The 13,373-nt window shown below is 40.6% G+C and overlaps 2 non-coding genes across 2 annotated transcripts; one reads left to right on the forward strand and one right to left on the reverse strand.

The window, feature by feature from the left end:
* Positions 1-1,815: 1,815 nt before the first annotated feature.
* trnat-agu (transfer RNA threonine (anticodon AGU)) lies at positions 1,816-1,889 on the forward strand. Its single transcript has one exon. It is a non-coding gene; the product is annotated as a tRNA-Thr (tRNA).
* Positions 1,890-3,121: 1,232 nt separating this feature from the next.
* trnas-uga (transfer RNA serine (anticodon UGA)) lies at positions 3,122-3,203 on the reverse strand. Its single transcript has one exon. It is a non-coding gene; the product is annotated as a tRNA-Ser (tRNA).
* Positions 3,204-13,373: the final 10,170 nt, after the last annotated feature.

The following is a 13,373-nucleotide window of genomic DNA, read 5'->3' on the forward strand; positions in this document are numbered from 1 at the left end:
AACTGGGAGATTTGCCTGTCCAGCCCACAAACTCCACATGTCGATGATCACAGATTCGTCAAACCCTTGAGAACCCTTGAGAACCAATCCTAGAACTACAGCAACAGAATACTGCGGTGATGCTGTCTGGCAAACTGTTCCTCAAATATGATAAGATCCACGGCCTTGACCTGTCCAGATTCTATAATCAGCACAGGGGCCAGCGACATTTGGACAGGGGCACTGGCCCCTCTAGGCTCCTGTGTAGAGCCGCCACTGACACAACATTAACCGCTGACAATTATTTTATATTATCAAAAAGAATAAGAAATTCTCAATTTTCTTAATTTATGATATCTTTGCATGTGATATTTTGCTTGTGGAAAATAAAGGTGTGAAGCAAACAAAAAATTTTACAAGGATGCATTAAGGATTGCAAAAAACTTAACACTTTCAGACTGTACAGTACTGACAGTATTCTAGTCATCTCATTCATACCACACCTTCTCTGGTAACTTCTGCAAGACCCATATATATATATATGTGTGTGTGTGTGTGTGTGTGTGTGTGTGTGTGTGTGTGTGTGTGTGTGTGAATCAAAAATTAACATTCCATCGCTGGAATGATTATTTAATTTTATTATAAACACTCTTAAAATCTCTATAGTAGTCTTTAAACCAGTCTGTTAGCATGTGAAAAGGGTGCTAAAGACATACAGTGTTTTGTGGGTGGTGAAGAAGGAATAAGGAATGAGTTTGCGAATTGTGAAGGTTATTTCTTGAACTTTGTAAGAAGTGAAAAAAAATAAACTTCGATCCACAGCTGTGAGAGAGTAATTTTGATCATGTGGCTTCAGTTTGCTCTGGTACATGTTGTCAAATCAAACTAATGTTGTGCTGCCTGTTGCTGTGATGGGAGGCCTATGTGGGTCTGTGTGTGTTTCTGTGAACAAACCAGAAACACACAGTTCAAGAGCAGAGCTTGAAGTTCAGTTCTGGAACTGTTCCACTGAATGCACAGACTAACACACAATACAAACACAAAGCAATAGTGGACGTACTTCTATGTTGTTGGTTTTCTTGGTGAGACAATAATTCGCTTTCTGGCTCATTGTTAAACAGACATCCTCTGTCTATGTTAAGTTGTGACTATCAACAGCTGACATGGATGCGTTTTCTCAGTGATCAGTATGTTAAACACCTGACTGAATTAAAAAGGGTTTTAACGGATGCAACGAGATGTCTGTAGCATAAAAGTTGGAGTAACACTTAAAAAAAAAATGATGATTTTGACATAGTGGGTCAGAATGGCTAGAAAAGCATGCTACCGGATGTAGTTAGACATCTGGGTATTTTTGGCATACAGCATTTGACACATATATGTATCATGCATTGGGGACATACTAAATATTTTTATTTTTATATTATATAGCATCGAGGAATAGGACTGCCTATCGGACCGCAGTAACCCCATTTTTTAAATATTTTTTTCTACCCACTAGAGGGAGACAGGAAACCACAAAAGGAAATAAACTGTACTTTAAGAATCTCTTTAGAAATGTAAAGACATTGACAGTGATCCCAGCAACGTTTTGCTGATTTGTAACAGATTTGATGTTGTGGCTCTCGACCATATGCTAATTGTGTATTAAAAATTCAATACAAAACAAAAAAATGTCAAACTTGAACGTTGCCTAGCTCATTTCTTGTGTTTTATCCAAAACCGAAAATATGCTATTACGCATCAAAGTCTTAAATGAGTCTGCAACAAATACATAGCATCATAAAACGTGCATTGATAATATGTAAACAATTATATTCACTTCCAACAGCGTGCGGCGCCGTGGCTTAGTTGGTTAAAGCGCCTGTCTAGTAAACAGGAGATCCTGGGTTCGAATCCCAGCGGTGCCTTTCTTGTAACTCCTTCGAATATACTGTGTTAGTTCGAACCATTTCTCATTTTTGGCTGATAAAATGTTTCAGTGTTGCCGTTTTATCTAAGCTTGTTACGTAATTTCCTGGAAATAAGTCTAAGAATACGCAAGCGTCAAGGTCCTTACACACCGGGTGCGTTTTTTACGTGCGGTTTTTTCGGACGTCAATATTTTTTTTCGAACCTGTATCCTGTCAATACACGCGTTCACATCGGATACGTTTTCTCGCTCAACAATTTTGCAGTATTTTTTGGCATCACGGTCGATTTTTTCTAAAGTTTCGCGTTCTTTGTGACCACGTCTGACCAATCAGATTGCGTGTTGTTGCGATGTCCCATTCACCGGCATATCCAACATGGTGTCGGAGAACCGAGTGCTCTTTGACAAAAAGCAAAAAAGCTGTTTTTTTACAACCTCAACCTCATTTCTGGCAGTAATTACTGTTGTTTTCTCGAACTTGAAGCTTCCAATACCAGTGTTAACTTACATGCTGTTATTCCGGCAGATCTGGCAATTAATGTTTAGTTGTTTATGATGCCAGTGCGCGCAAAGATGCACGGGCTCTGTGGAGAGCTCCGCTCCAGCTGCTGCTGTGACAAATCAATAACACTGGATTTCTGCTTACAATCGGTGATCTCTGAGATTCAGACATGTGTAGGCTTTTAAAGAAACTGTCAGAATTGGCGGAGTGTTTCGGTTTTTTGTACACGCATCTAGAACTGTGAACAATCAAACAGAAGTTTCCGCTCATTAAATACGCACATTATAAACAACTGTTGCTTACCTCAGACACACGGCCAGTCGCTGCTCCGGATCAATCGGCTCCCTGAAATTAGTCCTTTGCTTCTTCAAACTTGGAGCTAGCTGTTTCAGAAGAACCTCAAACTGGCCGACGGACATCCGAAAATAAGTTCTGAAGCGACCGTGGTATAGTTTAAGCTCCTGAACCAAGCAGTGTAACTCACCAAGTTCTCTTTTTTTGTAGTATTGGGTGCACTCATGTGCTGCGCTTCTTTTTCTGTTTTTTTTTCTTTCTCGCTTCTGGGACGCGTCTTCCTCCCCTTCTGAAAGTCGCAAAAACGCACCGTGCTTGATATGTATGGACAGGTGCGTCAAAACTCGCATCCGAATATTATTCGCATCGCTCCCGGTGTGTAAGGACCTTCAGTATAACATTTCAAAGACATTCGACGAATTGAGGAAAAGAGACGCTGCGAGCAGGGTTCGAACCTGCGCGGGAAGATCCCATTGGATTTCAAGTCCAACGCCTTAACCACTCGGCCATCGCAGCGGCGTACCTCACTGTCCCCTATTTTTTTTTTAAATTAGCTAATACTAGCGTTAGAAGTAAGCCCATTTTTGTCTGATTTCGTTTCAAATCCTGAAATACAGAATTAGATTCCTTCACCTTAGGCCACACATTCAGGTCATCAATTAAGAGCATTCATGCGCACAGAAGACCTGAACTACTGGGAGGAGGCTTGATTGAACAGTCTGACTGCAGCAGGAAGGACCTGACCCTCCGCTTAATGGACTGTATTATAAGTCCTAACAACTCCTAACAGTTCCTAACAAAGTTCCTAACAACTCCTAACAGTTCCTAACAAAATTCCTAACAATTCCTAACAACTCCTAACAGTTCCTAACAAAGTTCCTAACAACTCCTAACAAAGTCCTAACAGTTCCTAACGATGGGGGGCAAAAGAGCAAATCTTTTGCTTGGTAACAGGTACCGTTCGAAGGGGCAAAGCAACCAATCACATGCTCAGAAACCGTCGCCGCTGCCAGTAGCAGCCGTAACCAATCAGAATCTGTGTTTGGACTCGCGCACGGTGCTCCGATAGGTGAGACGGAGACGTTATTATTCATCAGGTAACTTCATTTACCAACAAACGAATAACTCGAAGCTAAAAGTAAGTACAACTTCCGAAAATTATGTAAATAACCGAAGTGAAATCGTATAAGTATGTGGTGTTTTTTCTAAAGGCTACTGTTGTGACTGACGTAAAGTTTGATAAGACGGTCACAACTAAACAAACTGGACACTCTCAGGTACGCGGGAAATGGTACTGCTCTGCATCTGGACAGACCCTTGAGGAGTGGAGAAGTTCTTTGTAAATACACTTTGTGAATACAACCAACATTTTTATTGAAATATTTCAATAATGTCTTTTTTATCTTTTATTTATTTTATATTTATTTATCTTTTATATTTATTTATATTTATTTTATTTACAAGTAAATATGTTCATTCACTGCTGCAATCATTTGCAAAAAAAACAAACAAAGAAAAAAGCAGTAGTATTATTGCTATTGCTGAAAAAAAATATAAGTTGCTGTTGCAACTATTTGCAAAAACAAACAAACAAACAAAAAACAACAAAAAATCCAACTCTTGTAGTGTAATAGTAACACGTCCATCCTTTGGGTGGGAGACTCCAGGTGCAAATCCTGGCAAGAGTGTGTAACGTGTTGTTGAAAGAAATACGTCATTTAGAAAGTCAAGATTTTCAGATATATTGTGCTTATGTCATTCAAATTTTTAAAAGATACAACGTCTAACATGTTGCCCCCTGGCTGTGTCAGTGAAAGACATGAATTAATAAGTAAACAATGATAAAATGATATGACTCTTTTTGGATGGGAAAATCCAGTCAGGAGTGTGAAACTTTCTTGTCTAAGTACTGAACACACTGAGAAGAGAAAGGTATGTGTTTTCTTTAATACTGGGGTATACAGTAAAACTATGGTATTTCGAGTTAATTATTTAAATATTGATTTGTTTAAATTACAAAATATCTTTATTTACAAGATAATCTTCTTTAAATGCATTAAAGTGTATAATTGCATAATCACAGATTATTACTGTGGTGATTTATACAGCGGGTTAGAAAATGGATGGATGGATGCATAGATATATACAAACGCTAGATGTCTCGAGACGGAGTCGGCGGCGGCGTCACTTGGCGGCCATCTTAGGACAGGGGACTGCTCTGGCGCACTGTACTGTAGTCAATGGTAAGGTGGATGATTTCCTCACTTTAACACTCATAACTCGCTCAATTCTTGATTGATTTACAAACGGTTTAGTTTATTACAAACCTTATTAACGTGGCTATGATTCAGGCTCAATTCCGAAATCGCAGCTTTTCGTTTTGAAAAATGCGGCATAGTTGTGTGTCTTTTCTGCCTGGCTACTCACATTGAAGATGGTGTTACTCACAATCTGATTTTCAATTATTAGGTTTTAATGAGACCAACGTTTTTTGAGAACCTAATCTTTAGGCGAAATTACATTCTTTGTGGTTGTGGTTGTATTTATTTGCTTGTTAAGAGACTTTGATTGAGACCTTAGACTTATTGTTTGTATACATCTATGCCTGGATTAGTTAGCCTGCAGCCGAAATGCATTGTGGGTAATGTAGGCACCGGGTTCATGAAAAGAAAAGACATCATCTCTTTTTGTTGTGCATTGATTTTGGTTGAGCTTTGTTTTTATCTGTGCATTAGAAAGCTGATAGTAATAAAAAAAGTGCAATGTTAAATATTAAAATTACATTTACATCCATTTATGCTGAAAAAAGCTGATATCTGTGTTCATTATTATATGAATTCAATGGTTTTAATTATTCTTATGTAAGCAGTAAAACAAGTACATCTCTGACGTTTATAACAAACCAAGCTGTTGTAAAATCGATTGAAAATTGAGCAATCTACAGTGATTTTAAAATCCATGCTCCATTGACTTTAATGTTATGAGTGATCGAGCAGCCCTGTCCCAAGATGGCCGCCATGTGACGACGTTGCTCCCCATAGGCTGACAGCGCTCATGAGCCATCTAGTGTTTGTATATATCTATGGATGGATGGATGGATGGAGTTCCTCTGTTCAAAATGAATACGTTACCCAAAATGCATTGCTTGTGTACTTCCGGAGTGTGCTATGACGAGGGAACAGGCAAATACGCAAAGGATCACCGCAATCGCCACAGCAAGTGTTCGAAACCCACAAGAGACATTAAAATTAAAGTGATGATAAACTTTGCAATAAGTGCAGAACTATGTTTAAACAATGTTGAAAATATAAGACAGTAGATAGAAAATGATATACTGTGTGTTTTCCTTATTTTTTCTCCTTTTCTTCCCCCCCCCCTTCCCCCCTCTTTTTTCCTCTTTTCTCCCCCCTCATAGCAGGGGCAAAAGGGACTGCTTGAGGGGGAGAAAAGAGGAAAAAAGAGGGGGAAGGGGGGAGAAGAGGAAAAGAAAAGGAGAAAAAATAGTTGTTAGGAACTTTGTTAGGAACTGTTAGGAGTTGTTAGGACTTATAGTACAGTCCATTAAGCGGAGGGTCTGACCTCCGATATACTGTGTGTTTTCCTTATTTTTTCTCCTTTTCTTTTTCTCCCCCCCCTCCCCTTCCCCCCTCTTTTTTCCTCTTTTCTGCCCCCTCAAGCAGTCCCTTTTGCCCCTGCTATGAGGGGGGAGAAAAGAGGAAAAAAGAGAGGGGGAAGGGGGGGGGGGAAGAAAAGGAGAAAAAATAAGGAAAACACACAGTATATCATTTCTATCTACTGTCTTATATTTTCAACATTGTTTAAACATAGTTCTGCACTTATTGCAAAGTTTATCATCACTTTAATTTTAATGTCTCTTGTGGGTTTCGAACACTTGCTGTGGCGATTGCGGTGATCCTTTGCGTATTTGCCTGTTCCCTCGTCATAGCACACTCCGGAAGTACACAAGCAATGCATTTTGGGTAACGTATTCATTTTGAACAGAGGAACTCCATCCATCAATCCATCCATCCATTTTCTAATCCGCTGTGTAAATCACCACAGTAATAATCTGTGATTATGCAATTATACACTTTAATGCATTTAAAGAAGATTATCTTGTAAATAAAGATATTTTGTAATTTAAATAAATCAATATTTAAATAATTAACTCAAAATTATACCCCAGTATTAAAGAAAACACATACCTTTCTCTTCTCAGTGTGTTCAGAACTTAGACAAAAAAGTTTCACACTCCTGACTGGATTTTCTCATTCAAAAAGAGTCATATCATTTTATCATTGTTTACTTATTAATTCATGCCTTTCACTGACACTTTTATCCAAAGTGACTTACTTTTATCATATTTATTGCAGGTAGGGGGCAACATGTTAGACGTTGTATCTTTTAAAAAAATTTGAATGACATTAGCACAATATATCTGACACAGGAGTTGTTAGGACTTATAGTACAGTCCATTAAGCGGAGGGTCTGACCTCCGATATACTGTGTGTTTTCCTTATTTTTGCTCCTTTTCTGTTTCTCCCCCCCCTCCCCTTCCCCCCTCTTTTTTTCCTCTTTTCTCCCCTCAAGCAGTCCCTTTTGCCCCTGCTCCGAGTTCCTAACACATCCAAACAAGTTCCTGACACATCCGAACAGTTCCGAACACATTCCTAACAAGATCAAAGAATTCTAAAGGATGTCCGAACACAGGTCCGAACCGATCCGAACAGCATGCCGGGTCACGTGATGTAAAGGGGGCGTGGGTATCTCTTCAGAATGTCGGCCAGGTTTTTCACATAGACATATATAGGTAGACGCCTCATAGAAACGTCACACGTGTAGCTACTATACAAGGTGCTCGGATATTTTTTACAATGCTGGTTTTGCCACTCAACACTTAGATGCCGGACTTCTGTTCAGCCTATGGATGCTCTAATGAGCGCTGTAAGGAAACAAAAGCATGTGGGATTACTTTTCACATGTAAGATGTATGTAAGGAATAATATATTGTTAGCAGGTTGTCATAGCTAGAGTGAAATAAACGGCGAGAAGACGGATAGAACCCCATCAGCTCCGTGTCTGGCTTCTACTACCCATGATCTAACCAGCTCTCTACATCATCCTGTGTATTACTCAGCTGCTTACCTTTGAAATAACTAATCTGAGACAATTTTTTGTTTAAAATTCGATGTTATGAATCTAGCGTTCCTAGCAACTTACTGCAGTAATTGGTGGGTTAGAATACAGCATCTGATTGATCTAATAATAGCCCTGATTTATGATGGAACTATTTTTGCTGTAGACAATTCTTTATCTCTAGCTACTTTTCTCACATGTTTAAGCTTTCCCAAAGAACGTGATTTATACACGTGATATAATAGTAATAATAACAGTAATAATAATGCTAAAAATAATAGTAATAATAGCAGTAATAATAGTAATAATTGATATAATATTAAGAGTCGTCATAATAATAATTATTATTATTAACAGTAGTAATAATAGCAGTATCTATATATCTATGGCAAAACCAGCATTGTAAAAAAAAATATCCGAGCACCTTGTATAGTAGCTACACGTGTGACGTTTCTAAAAATCAAACAGTTTGGCAATCGGTTCTAAATTTGGCGAATAATTCCACTTTTAGATTCAGCAGTACCTCTCTCCTCCATAGATTTCTATGCACCGCTGCCTCGGCTGGCCCCGGTCCAAGATGGCGGCGCTGCAGGCACATCGCTCGAGTGGGCAGCCGCAGTCAATGAGGCGTCTACGTATATATGTCTATGGTTTTTCACCGCATAAGACCCGGGAAAACTGCAGAAAAAGTTTGGAAACTTGATTAAAACTCAGAAAAGTAACGTAGTGTGTAAGCCGAATATAAAATGATGTGACAAAACAGTATGAGATTCAATTTCCTGTCAAGTTAGCACGTTATTCAACTTGTATTTCTACTTTTCTTCTCAAGTAGCCGCTTTGCTAATGGAGTTCTGCCTGTAATAGCATCACTGTACATACCAGCATAGTGTGGCGACGGTAGGAATTTTGATGATATGACAGAATCAGAAGACCAATAGTAACTTATTTATTTCTTTGTGTGCCGTGTAAACTTACTTTGCCCATTTCTCGGGAAAAGCCTTAAGATTTGATTGAATTGTGGCAAGTTTCATTTTTCGCTAGTATAACAGTAAATTATTGGCGATGTGTGGCATTTTCTCCCCACTGGTAATGGAGCCTGGTTATGTTTGAACATAGCAGACAGATGTATCCAGCTGTATTAAACATGCATAATAAGTAGTATAATAATAATTTAACAATTAAAAATTAAACTTATAATAATTAGCTTAATTTTTCATTCGTTTTACATCTGTCTGTGTACGACTAAATTCCCTCCACTAACATCCCTCCACCACCCTTCAGGCCCCTTCCACTTGCCCAGTGGTTTGAGACAGTCCACTTCAATGACATCCTCAGCCTCATGGATGAGATGAAGGGAGTAATAACTTCTACCTACGATAGAATCCTTAAAATGGTTTCAACAAAGAAGGTTAGGGGTTCTACTGTAAAAAACATATAAAATAGAACATGTATAATTAAAACAAAACAGGAAGTGGGTTTACTTCATGGTGCAATATCTTTATTTTGCATTTTAAAGTCATGTTTGTTTTACAGATCACCAAGAAGCTGCCTGGTGGGATCGCTGACAGCGCAGCATTGATGACCAACATTGGCAATGAGTTTGGCCAGGTCTTGAACTCCGTTCTGACGACGGGTGAAGGTGCAGGGTTGGGGGACTTGTGCTAGGGCATCGTCACTCGTTTTAATAATGCAGGCCAAGCTCAGCCTGAGGTCATCTATGTTGACCGAGACTGTTGCAGCCAATCAGGTGATTGAAATTTGCTTCTTTTCTGCTTCTTTTAATATACGTGTGGAAAAATGTTACACACTGGATTTCACATCAAGCAAATCAGCAAAAACAAATGCATCAAGGGGGATTTTTATCGTCCAGGAGACTTTTGGTAGAGCCCATGTGGCTGGACTTTGATGTCAAATTTCAAGTGTGAGGAAAGTGACCTTTTCTAAAAGTGCATTTTGGGGCAAACATGGGTGTGCATGATTTAATGTGATGACCACCAGTACAGTTTCCTCTTCTTTCCTCACATCATTCACACCTGATCAGCTTATTTGTCATCTTCTTCATTGTTTCAATTAAAAAAGAGATGCAGACTGATATTAAACTTGTTGTTGTTGCTTCCATTTCCTCTGCATTTTTTTTTACTGTAGCCACTAGGCAATAAAGCTGAAATGTTGCACAAACTGCTTATGACATTTATGTACAAAAGTTTGTTTTGGGGAAGAGTATTACCGATTATGCTTACCTTTTTCACCTGCACACCAGACGTTCATCGTCTCCCACCTCTTCTTCTTGAAGTCGCATCTTGCAATAACTCTCACAGATTCTTCTGGATGTACTTGAAACCATTGACTCAGTTCATCTGAATGTAATTGAATCTTGTTGATTGAAAGTTGTTAAATTTCATGCAATTCTGACACGACTCAATCAAGTTCAACATGGAAATTTGAAATGATGATGTACAAAACATATGTTTCACTTAAGTAAATTGAACAACCACTCAGATAATTTTTTTGAATGTACCACCACCCAATGTTTTTCTATCCCATTTAAAACGTGATGAAGACTACACCTATAAGAGTCAAAAGAGTCACCTGATTAAAATTTTACTTCTACCTCCTCTGAAATAATGTTCTTATGCAGTGACACACTGCTCTCTACGGAGCCCCTAAGGTGCCACGGATGAAAAAAATATATAACTCGTGCTCACGAGATACTATTCGTGCGCACGAGATACGAAAGCGTGCTCACGAGATACGTATTCGTGCACACGCAATACGAAAGCGTGCGCTCGAGATACTTATTCGTGGGCACGCTTTAGCTTAAACGTGGTCACGTTTAAGTTAAAACGTGAGCACGATATGTTAAAGCGTGTGCACGCTTTAAGATAAAACGTCAGCCGGTGGGAGGAGGATTCAGATTTGGTAAATATCCCTGTGCGCACTGACCGTGCAGAGCCGTCTCTGCGGCTGAGGCTGCGCGGAGCTGTTCGTGGTCCTGAATGCTATACAGTGAACCCTCGTTTATCGCGGGGGTTACGTTCCAAAAAGAACCCGTGATTGGCGAAATCCGTGAAGTAGTCAGCTTTATTTTTTTAACAGTTATTATACAATACTGCACTTGGGGGAGCGCTGCAGCTGCAGCCAGGTGGACGCCGCGGCGGTACTCTTGCCTCAGAGAGCGGGCCGGCTGAATCAATTGGAGCAGTCGAGGGTGGGGAAGGCTCGCACCGGCGCTCTTCTCCTGGGGAGTGCGGCTGCGGTGGCCAGAGACGGCTGGGGACCACGTCCACTGTCCGGTTGACGGCGGGGGAAAAGAATAAGGCTGCTCCTTCGGCTCCGTCTTTCAGGGTGTCTCACTACATGGAGACCAAGGAGAGAAATTATCCAGCGCTCCAAAGCAGGCAGCGCTGGCGTGTATGACAGAGGAGACGAGGCGCGGAGACTGTTCACATTGGTCAGTGTCCCTTAGCCAATCAGGATGCAGAACACAATGAACTGTTTAAAAAAGCTTAAAAAACTGCACTAAAAAAATCCGCGAAACAGCGAAGCCGTGAAAGGTGAACCGCGTTATAACGAGGGTTCACTGTACTGACCTTTTGACCAGAGCTGTCCATACTCCCCTTAGTTATTCAGACAAGCAAATCAAAGTAAGAATAACTTTCCACAACAGAAAACAGAGTACAGAGCTTAAAATAATGTTTTAAAACAAAATAGGTATACTTCATGTTGCGGGTTAACTTAAAACAGCATGTCTGGAAATAACGTGATGCCTAACTAGTTATTGGGAAAAATCCTAAATAATATGCTCCTGGCATGAGAGCCGTTATATAGCCTATTCTTCACAGTTATCACAAACTGAGTGAAATTTGCAATAATTTTAAGCGCGCCCGAGAGAGAGAGAGAGAGAGCGAGGGAGGGAGAAAGCAGGGGTCTGTGTGATACGCAGGTATACGCCATATACCCACGAGAAAATTGTCCAAATTTCCATATACCCACTTAAAAATGCGCAAAGATACGCATACCCAGGGGTGTAAACACGCAGGTATACACCTTATACCCACTAGAAAAGGTCCCGAATTTCCATATAACCACTTAAAAATGTGCAAACATATGTATATGTTTTATTGACATAACGTTCACTTTCCCGTTCATAAATTTGTTTTCTCTGTGTTAGGAAGCGGTGAAGCTGTATGGCTGAGAACAGGGCTCACAAAAAGGCGGACCGCGGTCCGAATCCGGACCCAGATGCCGTCTCTACCAGTGTAAATTTGACAGGTCGCTTCTATTTTACCGGTGCAGCTTTCACAGACTCCTCCTGCCATCAGGTAGAGCTGATGTTTCCTTTTCATCAGGCTCCCTTTCCTAAACGTTAACCTTAGCTCCAGCTGTAGTGTTTCCTAAAGCAGCAGTATTCACAGGACAAGCAACAGACTTATTAAAACACTGAAACTGTCACAAGGCTGGACCCCTGCAGAGGAACACACCACCAAGGCAGTTATGGAAGCAATAAAGGGAATTTATTGTAGACAACGTAATATGGAGGCAGGTGGGTCTGAGGTGAGAGGGGAGTGAACCTGGAGATGAGTTCGGTTCCGAGGATGGTGAAGGGCCGGTGGAGGGGGATGAGTGTGGCGGCTGATGGTATTTGGATCCATGGCGGCAACGGAGTTGGATTGAGGCGGAGATCCAGGAGGATTGGTGCCGCCAGGTTCACTCCCCTCTCACCTCAGACCCACCTGCCTCCATATTACGTTGTCTACAATAAATTCCCTTTATTGCTTCCATAACTGCCTCGGTGGTGTGTTCCTCTGCACATATAGCATTCAGGACCATGAACAGCTCCGCAGAGGGCTCCGCACGGTCAGTGCGCACAGGGATATTTACCAAATCTGAGTCCTCCTCCCGCTGGCTGACGTTTTATCTTAAAGCGTGCACACACTTTAACATATCGTGCTCACGTTTTAACTTAAACGTGACCACGAATAAGTATCTCGAGCGCACGCTTTGGTATAGTGTGGGCACGAATACTTATCTCGTGAGCACGCTTTCCTATCTGGTGCGCACGAATAGTATCTCGTGAGCACGAGTTATATTTTTTTTCGTCCGTGGCACCTTAGGGGCTCGGGAGCTCCCAGCGCTCCTGCATTACATTTGTAAGTCCCATCCTGAAAGCACTTCCTCTTCTTCCGAGGAGTCTTGCTTAATCGCATTGACGACCATGCCATTCTACTTTTTGCTGTCACATATTGTATGTAGTACAGTGTTAGCCTTCGATGTGTTTGTCCAGTCCTTGATGTTGTCAGTTCATGTCGTTCTCTGGTGTCCTTTTGCTTTCTTCCTTTCTATTTTGCCTGTTATTGCAAGATTCTCTATACTATTCCTCCTCATCATATGTCCTTGCAATTTAATTTTTCTCAATTTGATGGTTGCCAACATTGTTCTTTTCACATTTGCTCTTACAAACACATCTTCATTGGTGACTCTTTCTACCCACAATTTGTCCTGGGCATGGCGTTAAACTGCATCCGGCGACAAGGCTCACTTGTGGGCTTT

This window comes from Acanthochromis polyacanthus, chromosome 23 (genome assembly GCF_021347895.1).
Source record: "Acanthochromis polyacanthus isolate Apoly-LR-REF ecotype Palm Island chromosome 23, KAUST_Apoly_ChrSc, whole genome shotgun sequence".
Classification (NCBI taxonomy): Eukaryota; Metazoa; Chordata; class Actinopteri; family Pomacentridae; genus Acanthochromis; species Acanthochromis polyacanthus.